At 49.0% G+C, this 13,902-nt stretch overlaps 1 protein-coding gene across 1 annotated transcript in view; it reads right to left on the bottom strand.

Moving 5' to 3' along the window:
- The window catches only part of LOC140385965 (anion exchange protein 2-like), a gene marked incomplete at its 3' end in the record, with an annotated part of 360,889 nt that overhangs the window by 99,513 nt on the left and 247,474 nt on the right, over positions 1-13,902 (bottom strand). The window lies entirely within an intron of this gene.

Genomic DNA, 13,902 nt, shown 5'->3' with positions numbered 1-13,902 from the left:
TCCGGGGTAAATATCGCTCACTCTCCGGGGTAAATATCACTCACTCTCCGGGGTAAATATCACTCACTCTCCGGGGTAAATATCACTCACTCTCCGGGAAAATATCACTCACTCTCCGGGGTAAATATCACTCACACTCCGGGTAAATATCACTCACTCTCCGGGGTAATTATCACTCACTCTCCGGGGTAATTATCACTCACTCTCCGGGTAAATATCACTCACTCTCCGGGTAAATTTCACTCACTCTCCGGGTAAATATCACCCACTCTCCGGGTAAATATCAATCACTCTCAGGGGTAAATATCAGTCACTCTCCAGGTAACTATCACTCACTCTCCGGGTAAATATCACCCACTCTCCGGGTAAATATCACTCACTCTCCGGGGTAATTATCACTCACTCTCCGGGGTAATTATCACTCACTCTCCGGGTAAATATCACTCACTCTCCGGGTAAATATCACTCACTCTCATGGTAAATATCAATCACTCTCAGGGGTAAATATCACTCACTCTCCGGGGTAATTATCACTCACTCTCCGGGGTAATTATCACTCACTCTCCGGGTAAATATCACTCACTCTCCGGGTAAATATCACTCACTCTCCGGGTAAATATCACTCACTCTCCGGGGTAAATATCAATCACTCTCAGGGGTAATTATCACTCACTCTCCGGGGTAATTATCACTCACTCTCCGGGTAAATATCACTCACTCTCATGGTAAATATCAATCACTCTCAGGGGTAATTATCACTCACTCTCCGGGGTAATTATCACTCACTCTCCGGGTAAATATCACTCACTCTCCGGGTAAATATCACCCACTCTCCGGGTAAATATCAATCACTCTCAGGGGTAAATATCAGTCACTCTCCAGGTAACTATCACTCACTCTCCGGGTAAATATCACCCACTCTCCGGGTAAATATCACTCACTCTCCGGGGTAATTATCACTCACTCTCCGGGGTAAATATCACTCACTCTCCGGGTAAATATCACTCACTCTCCGGGTAAATATCACTCACTCTCCGGGGTAAATATCACTCACTCTCCGGGGTAAATATCCCTCACTCTCCGGGGTAAATATCACTCACTCTCCGGGGTAAATATCCCTCACTCTCCGGGGTAAATATCACTCACTCTCCGGGGTAAATATCCCTCACTCTCCGGGGTAAATCTGACTGACTTCCGGGTGCGGCGATGACCAGCTAAGTCCCACGTTTCGGCACCTCCCATTTTAACGGACTTTTGGGCTCTTATCGGGAGCCCCAGCGGCAATTTTCGAAGGCTAAACCCACTGTGAGGCGACATAGAAGGGAGTCCCCCCGGATGTGAATGGACAGAAGATATAATAGTGGCCAGATTGCGGAGGATCCTCTGGAGCAGCGGCAAAGAAGGGAAGTGAGAAGCAAGATGGCGGTGGAGGGAGGCCAGTTGGTATGGGGCCCGGAACAGCAGGAGTTCCTCCGGCAATGTGTAGAGGAGCTCAAGAAGGAGGAGATGGCACCAATGCTGCAGGCGATTGAGGGGTTAAAGGAGGCGCAGAAGACCCAAGAGATGGAGCTCCGTGGAGTGAAGGCAAAAGCTGCCGAAAATGAGGACGAGATACAGGGCTTCGTGGTGAAGACGGAGACGCACGCGGCACTGCATAAGAGGTGTATGGAGAGACTGGAAGCCCTGGAAAATAGCTCGAGGAGGAAGAACTTAAGAATCTTGGGTCTTCCCGAAGGGGCAGAGGGAGCCGACGTTGGAGCGTATGTGAGCACGATGCTCCATACCTTAATGGGAGCTGAGGCCCCGACGGGCCCCCTGGAAGTGGAGGGAGCGTATCGAGTCCTTGTGAGAAGACCAAAGGCAGGAGAAATACCTCGAGCAATAGTGGTGAGGTTCCACCACTACAAGGACAGGGAGATGGTCCTGAGATGGGCGAAAAAGACACGGAGCAGCAGGTGGGAGAACGCGGTGATCCGCGTGTATCAGGATTGGAGTGCGGAGGTGGCGAGAAGGAGGGCGAGTTTCAATTGGGCCAAGGCGGTGCTCCACAAGAGGAAAGTGAAGTTTGGAATGTTGCAGCCGGCAAGACTGTGGGTTACACACCAGGGTAAACACCACTACTTCGAGATGGCAGAAGAGGCGTGGACATTTATTGAAGAGAAGTTGGACTAGATTGGAGAAAGAGTGTTTGAAATGAAGTAGTGAGGTGGTGGCAAGGGACTGTGAATCAGATGGGGGAAAATTTTCTTTCCCCTCGAAGGGGGGGGGGGGGACATACGAAGAAGTGTGGGCGCCGGTGGGGAAGGAGAGAGGGAGCTGCGCCATTAAGGGCGGGGCCGAGAAGGCAGCGCGGGCTTTGTTCCCGCGCTATGGAAATTGTGGCGGGAAAAGGGGGCGCAGGAAGGAGGGGGCCTCACATGATGGGAGGCTAAGGATAAACGGGGGAAGCCGAGGTCAGCCAGAGTTTGCTGACTTCCGGAAGCAATATGGTGGGAGCAACTAAGCTAGAGAGGGATCTAGCCGGGGGGGGTCGGGGGTTAACTGGGTTGCTGCTGCTAAGGGGAAGGGGGAGCTGTTACGGGATGGGATGGTCGGGACGGGAGGGCGCCGTCGGGGGGATAAGCGGGTGCGTGGGAACCAGGTGAGGAGCTGGTCTAAAAAAGGGGATGGCTAGTCGATGACAGGGGGGGGGGGGGTAAAGAGCCCCCCAACCCGGTTGATCACGTGGAACGTGAGAGGGTTGAATGGGCCGATTAAGAGGGCAAGGGTACTTGCGCACCTAAAGAAGCTAAAGGCAGACGTGGTCATGCTTCAGGAGACGCACCTGAAACTGGCGGATCAGGTCAGATTAAGAAAAGGATGGGTGGGACAGGTATTCCACTCGGGCTTGGATGCGAAAAATAGAGGGGTGGCAATACTGGTGGGGAAACGGGTATTGTTTGAGGCGAAGACCATAGTGGTGGACAGTGGGGGTAGGTACGTGATGGTGAGTGGCAGATTGCAAGGGGAGGCGGTGGTGCTGGTGAACGTATATGCCCCGAACTGGGATGACGTGAACTTTATGAAGCGTATGTTGGGGCGCATCCCGGACCTGGAGATGGGAAAGTTGGTAATGGGGGGGGGGGGGGGGGGCGGACTTCAACACGGTGCTGGACCCAGGGCTGGACCGGTCCAGATCTAGGACCGGGAGGAGGCCGGCAGCGGCCAAGGTGCTTAAGGGCTTTATGGAGCAGATGGGAGGAGTGGATCCCTGGAGATTTACTAGGCCAAGGAGTAAAGAGTTTTCCTTCTTCTCCCACATCCATAGAGTGTACTCCCGGATAGACTTCTTTGTCCTGGGAAGGGCGCTGATCCCGAAGGTGGCAGGAACGGAGTATTCGGCTATAGCCATTTCAGATCATGCCCCACATTGGGTAGATCTGGAAGTAGAAGAGGAAAAGGAACAGCGCCCACTCTGGAGATTAGATGTGGGACTGTTGGCGGACGAGGGGGTATGTGTAAGGGTGAGGGGATGTATTGAAAGAGATGTAGAGATTGTATGTAGAGATTAATGAAGACGGAGAGGTCCAGGTGGGAGTGGTCTGGGAGGCGCTGAAGGCGGTGGTTAGAGGGGAGCTGATCTCCATAAGGGCCCATAAGGGGAAACAAGAGGGTAAAGAAAGGGAGAGATTGTTGAGGGAGATTTTGAGGGTGGATAGGCAATATGCGGAGGCTCCAGATGAAGGGTTATACAGGGAAAGACGGAGATTGCACATGGACTTTGACTTGTTGACCACGGGTAAGGCGGAGGCACAATGGAGGAAGGCACAGGGAGTGCAGTATGAATATGGAGAGAAGGCGAGCCGGCTGCTGGCCCAACAACTTAGGAAGAGGGGGGCGGCGAGAGAGATCGGAGGGGTTAGAGACGAGGAGGGAAAGATGGAACGGGGAGCGGAGAGGGTGAACGGGGTGTTTAAGGTATTTTACGAGAGGCTATATAAGGCTCAACCCCCGGAAGGGAAAGAGGGAATGATGCGTTTCCTAGACCAGCTGGAGTTCCCGAAGGTTGAGGAACAGGAGATGACAGGACTGGGAGCGCAGATTGAGGTGGAGGAGGTGGTAAAAGGAATTGGGAACACGCAGGCAGGGAAGGCCCCGGGACTGGATGGGTTCCCGGTGGAGTTCTATAGGAAATACGTGGACCTGCTGGCCCCACTTCTGACGAGAACCTTTAATGAGGCTAGGGAAAGGGGGACACTACCCCCGACGATGTCGGAGGCGACGATATCGCTGATCCTGAAAAGAGACAAAGACCCGCTGCAGTGCGGGTCATACAGGCCTATTTCCCTCTTGAACCTAGATGCCAAGCTTTTGGCCAAGATGATGGCGATGAGGATAGAGGACTGTGTCCCTGGGGTGGTGCATGATGATCAAACGGGGTTTGTTAAAGGGAGGCAATTGAATGCTAATATACGGAGGCTGCTGGGGGTGATGATGATGCCCCCACCGGAGGGGGAGGTGGAGATAGTGGTGGCGATGGATGCAGGGAAAGCATTTGATAGAGTGGAGTGGGACTACCTGTGGGAAGTACTGAGGAGATTTGGATTTGTAGAGGGGTTTATTAGATGGGTTCAGCTCCTGTACAGGGCTCCGGTGGCAAGTGTGATTACAAATAGGCAGAGATCTGACCACTTCCGTCTATACAGAGGGACAAGACAGGGATGTCCCCTGTCCCCGTTACTGTTTGCGTTGGCAATTGAGCCACTGGCCATAGCGCTGAGGGGCTCTAGGAAGTGGAGGGGGGTACTTAGAGGAGGAGAAGAGCATCGGGTGTCATTATACGCGGATGATTTGTTGTTGTATGTCGCGGACCCAGTGGAGGGGATGCCTGAGATAATGCAGACACTCAGGGAGTTTGGAGAATTTTCAGGATATAAATTGAATATGGGGAAGAGTGAACTGTTTGTGGTGCACCCCGGGGAACAGGGCAGGGGAATAGACGATTTACCGTTGAGGAGGGTAACAAGGGATTTCCAGTATTTAGGGATCCAGGTGGCCAGGAACTGGGGAACCTTGCATAAACTTAACTTGGCACGACTGGTAGAGCAGGTGGAAGAGGACTTTAGAAGGTGGGACATGGCGCCCCTGTCATTGGCGGGCAGGGTGCAGGCGGTTAAAATGGTGGTTCTTCCGAGGTTTCTTTTTGTGTTCCAGTGCCTCCCTGTACTGATTACAAAGGCCTTTTTTAAGAAGGTGGACAAGAGTATTATGAGCTTTTTGTGGGCTGGAAAGACCCCAAGAGTAAAGAGGGGGTTCCTGCAGCGCAGTAGGGACAGAGGGGGACTGGCACTGCCGAGTCTATGTGATTATTATTGGGCCGCCAACGTGTCAATGATATGTAAGTGGATGAGGGAAGGGGAAGGAGCGGCGTGGAAAAGACTGGAGATGGCGTCCTGTAGGGGAACTAGTCTAAAAGCACTGGCGACGGCACCGTTACCGTTCTCCCCGAAAAAATACACCACAAACCCAGTGGTGGTGGCAACTCTGAAAATTTGGGGGCAGTGGAGACGACATAAGGGAGTGACGGGTGCCTCAGTGTGGTCCCTGATAAGGAACAACCATAGGTTCGTCCCGGGAAGGATAGATGGGGGATTTAAATCTTGGCAGCGAGCAGGAATTGCGAAATTGAAGGACTTGTTCTTAGACGGGACGTTCGCGAGTCTGGGAGCACTGACAGAAAAATATGGGTTGCCACCTGGGAATGCATTTTGCTACATGCAAGTGAGGGCATTTGTGAGGCAACAGGTGAGGGAATTTCCGCAGCTCCCGGCGCAAGAGATCCAGGACAGAGTGATTTTGGGGGCATGGGTGGGTGATGGTAGGGTGTCAGATATATATAGGGAAATGAGAGACGAGGGGGAGACGATGGTAGAGGAGCTGAAGGGAAAATGGGAGGAGGAGCTGGGGGAAGAGATTGAGGAGGGGCTGTGGGCAGATGCCCTAAGTAGGGTAAACTCTTCGTCCTCGTGTGCCAGGCTCAGCCTGATACAATTCAAGGTTCTGCACAGGGCGCATATGACTGGAGCAAGGCTGAGTAGATTTTTTGGAGTGGAGGATAGGTGCGGGAGATGTGCGGGAAGCCCGGCGAACCACACCCACATGTGTTGGTCATGTCCGATATTGCATATGTTCTGGGTGGGTGTGGCAAAAGTGATTTCAAAGGTGGTTGGGGTCCGGGTCGAACCAAGCTGGGGGTTGGCTATATTTGGGGTTGCAGATGAGCCGGGAGTGGAGGAGGCGAGAGAGGCTGATGTTTTGGCCTTTGCGTCCCTAGTAGCCCGGCGAAGGATTCTACTTATGTGGAAAGAAGCTAAGCCCCCGGGCGTGGAGGCCTGGATAAACGACATAGCAGGGTTTATAAAATTGGAGCGGATAAAGTACGCACTAAGAGGTTCGGCTCAAGGGTTCACCGGGCGGTGGCAACCGTTCCTCGACTATCTCGCAGAGCGATAAGGGAAAATAGGAAAGGTAGCAGCAGCAACCCGGGGGGGGGGGGGGGGGGGGGAGGACTCATTTGGGTCCTCAGGGGTTCTATGTGTGTGTTTTTTTAGTTATTTATATTAGATTTTACGAAGTTACTATTTTAGTTACTATTTCTGTTGTTTCTTATTTTGTTGTTGGCAGTTGCCGTTAGTTAGCATATTATTTATTTGAAAAACGATCAAGGTATATATTATTACAAAGTTGTAAAATGGGAAATTTTTGTTTTTGCTTGATCGAAAAACTTTAATAAAATATTTTATTTAAAAAAAGGTAAATATGACTCACTCTCCGGGGTAAATATCACTCACTCTCAAGGGTAAATATCACTCACTCGCCGGGGTAAATATCACTCACTCTCCGGGGTAAATATCACTCACTCTCCGGGGTAAATATCACTCACTCTCCGGGTAAATATCACTCACTCTCCGGGGTAAATATCACTCACTCTCCAGGGAAATATCACTCACTCTCCGGGGTAAAGATCACTCACTTTCCGGGGTAAATATCACTCCCTCTCCGGGTAAATATCACTCACTCTCCGGGTAAATATCACTCACTCTCCGGGTAAAAATCACTCACTCTCCGGGGTAAATATCACTCACTCTCCGGGTAAATATCACTCACTCTCCGGGGTAAATATCACTCACTCTCCGGGGTATATATCACTCACTCTCCGGGGTAAATATCACTCACTCTCCGGGGTAAATATCACTCACTCTCCGGGTAAATATCACTCACTCTCCGGGTAAATATCACTCACTCTCCAGGTAAATATCACTCACTCTCCGGGTAAATATCACTCACTTTCCGGGTAAATATCACTCACTCTCCGGGTAAATTTCACTCACTCTCCGGGTAAATATCACTCACTCTCCGGGGTAAATGTCACTCACTCTCCGGGGTAAATATCACTCACTCTCCGGGGTAAATATCACTCACTCTCATGGTAAATATCACTCACTCTCCGGGGTAAATATCACTCACTCTCATGGTAAATATCACTCACTCTCATGGTAAATATCACTCACTCTCCGGGTAAATATCACTCACTCTCCTTGTAAATATCACTCACTCTCACGGTAAATATCACTCACTCTCCGGGTAAATATCACTCACTCTCCGGGTAAATATCACTCACTCTCTGGGTAAATATCACTCACTCTCCGGGGTAAATATCACTCACTCTCCGGGTAAACATCACTCACTCTCCGGGTAAACATCACTCACTCTCCGGGTAAATATCACTCACTCGCATGGTAAATATCACTCACTCTCCGGGTAAATATCACTCTCTCTCCGGGTATATATCACTCACTCCGGGTAAATATCGCTCACTCTCCGGGAAAATATCACTCACTCTCCGGGAAAATATCACTCACTCACCGGGTAAATATCACTCACTCTCTGGGTAAATATAACTCACTCTCCGGGGTAAATATCACTCACTCTCCGGGGTAAATATCACTCACTCTCCGGGGAAAATATCACTCACTCTCCGGGGTAAATATCACTCACTCTCCAGGTAAACATCGCTCACTCTCCGGGGTAAATATCACTCACTCTCCGGGTAAATATCACTCACTCTCATGGTAAATATCACTCACTCTCCGGGGTAAATATCACTCACTCTCCAGGTAAATATCACTCACTCTCCGGGTAAATATCACCCACTCTCATGGTAAATATCACTCACTCTCCGGGTAAATATCACTCACTCTCCGGGTAAATATCACTCACTCTCCAGGTAAATATCGCTCACTCTCCGGGAAAATATCACTCACTCTCCAGGGTAAATGTCACTCACTCTCCGGGTAAATATCACTCACTCTCCGGGTAAATATCACTCACTCTCCGGGTAAATATCACTCACTCTCCGGGGTAATTATCACTCACTCTCCGGGTAAATATCACTCACTCTCATGGTAAATATCACTCACTCTCCGGGGTATATATCACTCACTCTCCGGGTAAATATCACTCACTCTCCGGGTAAATATCACTCACTCTCCGGGTAAATATCACTCACTCTCCGGGTAAATATCACTCACTCTCCGGGTAAATATCACTCACTCTCCGGGTAAATATCACTCACTCTCTGGGTAAATATCACTCACTGTCATGGTAAATATCACTCACTCTCCGGGTAAATATCACTCACTCTCCGGGTAAATATCGCTCACTCTCCGGGAAAATATCACTCACTCTCCAGGGTAAATATCACTCACTCTCCGGGTAAATATCACTCACTCTCCGGGTAAATATCACTCACTCTCCGGGGTAAATATCACTCACTCTCCGGGGTAAATATCACTCACTCTCCGGGGTAAATATCCCTCACTCTCCGGGGTAAATATCACTCACTCTCCGGGGTAAATATCACTCACTCTCCGGGGTAAATATCGCTCACTCTCCGGGAAAATATCACTCACTCTCCAGGGTAAATATCACTCACTCTCCGGGTAAATATCACTCACTCTCCGGGTAAATATCACTCACTCTCCGGGGTAAATATCACTCACTCTCCGGGATAAATATCACTCACTCTCCGGGGTAAATATCACTCACTCTCCGGGAAAATATCACTGACACTCCGGGGTAAATATCACTCACACTCCGGGTAAATATCACTCACCGGGGTAATTATCACTCACTCTCCGGGTAAATATCACTCACTCTCCGGGTAAATATCACTCCCTCTCCGGGTAAATATCACTCACCGGGGTAATTATCACTCACTCTCCGGGTAAATATCACTCACTCTCCGGGGTAAATATCACTCACTCTCCGGGATAAATATCACTCACTCTCCGGGGTAAATATCACTCACTCTCCGGGAAAATATCACTGACACTCCGGGGTAAATATCACTCACACTCCGGGTAAATATCACTCACCGGGGTAATTATCACTCACTCTCCGGGTAATTATCACTCACTCTCCGGGTAAATATCGCTCACTCTCCGGGGTAAATATCACTCACTCTCCGGGTAAATATCACTCACTCTCCGGGGTAATTATCACTCACTCTCCGGATAAATATCACTCACTCTCCGGGTAAATTTCACTCACTCTCCGGGTAAATATCACCCACTCTCCGGGTAAATATCAATCACTCTCCGGGGTAAATATCACTCACTCACCAGGTAACTATCACTCACTCTCATGGTAAATATCACTCACTCTCTGGGGTAAATATCACTCACTCTCATGGTAAATATCACTCACTCTCCGGGTAAATATCACTCACTCACCGGGTAAATATCACTCACTCTCTGGGTAAATATCACTCACTCTCCGGGTAAATATCACTCACTATCCGGGTAAATATCACTCACTGTCCGGGGTAAATATCACTCATTCTCCGGGGTAAATATCACTCTCTCTCCGGGGTAAATATCACTCTCTCTCCGGGGTAAATATCACTCACTCTCCGGGGTAAATATCACTCACTCTCCGGGGTAAATATCACTCACTCTCCGGGTAAATATCACTCACTCTCCGGGTAAATATCACTCACTCTCCGGGTAAATATCACTCACTCTCCAGGTAAATATCGCTCACTCTCCGGGAAAATATCACTCACTCTCCAGGGTAAATGTCACTCACTCTCCGGGTAAATATCACTCACTCTCATGGTAAATATCACTCACTCTCCGGGGTATATATCACTCACTCTCCGGGTAAATATCACTCACTCTCCGGGTAAATATCACTCACTCTCCGGGTAAATATCACTCACTCTCCAGGTAAATATCACTCACTCTCCGGGTAAATATCACTCACTCTCCGGGTAAATATCACTCACTCTCATGGTAAATATCACTCACTCTCCGGGTAAATATCACTCACTCTCCGGGTAAATATCGCTCACTCTCCGGGAAAATATCACTCACTCTCCAGGGTAAATATCACTCACTCTCCGGGTAAATATCACTCACTCTCCGGGTAAATATCACTCACTCTCCGGGGTAAATATCACTCACTCTCCGGGGTAAATATCACTCACTCTCCGGGGTAAATATCACTCACTCTCCGGGGTAAATATCACTCACTCTCCGGGGTAAATATCACTCACTCTCCGGGGTAAATATCACTCACTCTCCGGGAAAATATCACTCACACTCCGGGGTAAATATCACTCACACTCCGGGTAAATATCACTCACCGGGGTAATTATCACTCACTCTCCGGGGTAATTATCACTCACTCTCCGGGTAAATATCACTCACTCTCCGGGTAAATTTCACTCACTCTCCGGGTAAATATCACCCACTCTCCGGGTAAATATCAATCACTCTCCGGGGTAAATATCACTCACTCACCAGGTAACTATCACTCACTCTCATGGTAAATATCACTCACTCTCTGGGGTAAATATCACTCACTCTCATGGTAAATATCACTCACTCTCCGGGTAAATATCACTCACTCACCGGGTAAATATCACTCACTCTCTGGGTAAATATCACTCACTCTCCGGGTAAATATCACTCACTATCCGGGTAAATATCACTCACTCTCCGGGGTAAATATCACTCATTCTCCGGGGTAAATATCACTTACTCTCCGGGGTAAATATCACTCACTCTCCGGGTAAATATCACTCACTCTCTGGGTAAATATCACTCTCTCTCCGGGGTAAATATCACTCTCTCTCCGGGGTAAATATCACTCACTCTCCGGGGTAAATATCACTCACTCTCCGGGGTAAATATCACTCACTCTCCGGGTAAATATCACTCACTCTCCGGGTAAATATCACTCACTCTCCGGGTAAATATCACTCACTCTCCGGGGTAATTATCACTCACTCTCCGGGGTAATTATCACTCACTCTCCGGGTAAATATCACTCACTCTCTGGGTAAATATCACTCACTCTCCGGGTAAATATCACTCACTCTCCGGGTAAATATCACTCACTCTCCGGGGTATATATCACTCACTCTCCGGGTAAATATCACTCACTCTCCGGGTAAATATCACTCACTCTCCGGGTAAATATCACTCACTCTCCGGGTAAATATCACTCACTCTCCGGGTAAATAACACTCACTCTCCGGGTAAATATCTCTCACTCTCCGGGAAAATATCACTCACTCTCCAGGGTAAATATCACTCACTCTCCGGGGTAAATATCACTCACTCTCCGGGGTAAATATCACTCACACTCCGGGGTAAATATCCCTCACTCTCTGGGGTAAATATCACTCACTCTCCGGGTAAATATCACTCACTCTCCGGGTAAATATCACTCACTCTCCGGGGTAAATATCCCTCACTCTCCGGGGTAAATATCCCTCACTCTCTGGGGTAAATATCACTCACTCTCTGGGGTAAATATCACTCACTCTCCGGGTAAATATCACTCACTCTCCGGGGTAAATATCCCTCACTCTCCGGGGTAAATATCCCTCACTCTCCGGGGTAAATATCCCTCACTCTCTGGGGTAAATATCACTCACTCTCCGGGTAAATATCCCTCACTCTCCGGGGTAAATATCCCTCACTCTCCGGGGTAAATATCACTCACTCTCCGGGGTAAATATCACTCACTCTCCGGGGTAAATATCACTCACTCTCCGGGGTAAATATCACTCACTCTCCGGGTAAATATCACTCACTCTCCGGGTAAATATCACTCACTCTCCGGGGTAAATATCACTCACTCTCCGGGGTATATATCACTCACTCTCCGGGTAAATATCACTCACTCTCCGGGTAAATATCACTCACTCTCCGGGTAAATATCACTCACTCTCCGGGGTAAATATCACTCACTCTCCGGGGTAAATATCACTCACTCTCCGGGTAAATATCACTCACTCTCCGGGGTAAATATCACTCACTCTCCGGGGTAAATATCACTCACTCTCCGGGTAAATATCACTCACTATCCGGGTAAATATCACTCACTCTCCGGGGTAAATATCACTCACTCTCCGGGTAAATATCACTCACTCTCCGGGTAAATATCACTCACTCTCCGGGTAAATAACACTCACTCTCCGGGTAAATATCTCTCACTCTCCGGGAAAATATCACTCACTCTCCGGGGTAAATATCACTCACTCTCCGGGGTAAATATCACTCACTCTCCGGGGTAAATATCACTCACACTCCGGGGTAAATATCCCTCACTCTCTGGGGTAAATATCACTCACTCTCCGGGTAAATATCACTCACTCTCCGGGTAAATATCACTCACTCTCCGGGGTAAATATCCCTCACTCTCCGGGGTAAATATCCCTCACTCTCTGGGGTAAATATCACTCACTCTCTGGGGTAAATATCACTCACTCTCCGGGTAAATATCACTCACTCTCCGGGGTAAATATCCCTCACTCTCCGGGGTAAATATCCCTCACTCTCCGGGGTAAATATCCCTCACTCTCTGGGGTAAATATCACTCACTCTCCGGGTAAATATCCCTCACTCTCCGGGGTAAATATCCCTCACTCTCCGGGGTAAATATCACTCACTCTCCGGGGTAAATATCACTCACTCTCCGGGGTAAATATCACTCACTCTCCGGGGTAAATATCACTCACTCTCCGGGTAAATATCACTCACTCTCCGGGTAAATATCACTCACTCTCCGGGGTAAATATCACTCACTCTCCGGGGTATATATCACTCACTCTCCGGGTAAATATCACTCACTCTCCGGGTAAATATCACTCACTCTCCGGGTAAATATCACTCACTCTCCGGGGTAAATATCACTCACTCTCCGGGGTAAATATCACTCACTCTCCGGGTAAATATCACTCACTCTCCGGGGTAAATATCACTCACTCTCCGGGGTAAATATCACTCACTCTCCGGGTAAATATCACTCACTCTCCGGGTAAATATCACTCACTCTCCGGGGTAAATATCACTCACTCTCCGGGGTAAATATCACTCACTCTCCGGGGTAAATATCACTCACTCTCCGGGGTAAATATCACTCACTCTCCGGGGTAAATATCACTCACTTTCCGGGTAAATATCACTCACTCTCCAGTGTAAATATCACTCACTCTCCGGGGTAAATATCACTCACTCTCCGGGTAAATATCACTCACTATCCGGGTAAATATCACTCACTCTCCGGGTAAATATCACTCACTCTCCGGGGTAAATATCACTCACTCTCCGGGGTAAATATCACTCACTCTCCGGGTAAATATCACTCACTCTCCAGTGTAAATATCACTCACTCTCCGGGGTAAATATCACTCACTCTCCGGGTAAATATCACTCACTATCCGGGTAAATATCACTCACTCTCCGGGGTAAATATCACTCACACTCCAGGTAAACATCGCTCACTCTCCGGGGCAAATATCACTCACTCTCCGGGGCAAATACCACACATTCCCCGGAGCGAATGCCA

This window comes from Scyliorhinus torazame, chromosome 11 (assembly GCF_047496885.1).
Source record: "Scyliorhinus torazame isolate Kashiwa2021f chromosome 11, sScyTor2.1, whole genome shotgun sequence".
In the NCBI taxonomy this organism is placed as follows: domain Eukaryota; kingdom Metazoa; phylum Chordata; class Chondrichthyes; order Carcharhiniformes; family Scyliorhinidae; genus Scyliorhinus; species Scyliorhinus torazame.
The sequence above is the reverse complement of the archived record's forward strand: the minus strand, read 5'-3'. Positions and strand labels throughout refer to the sequence as shown.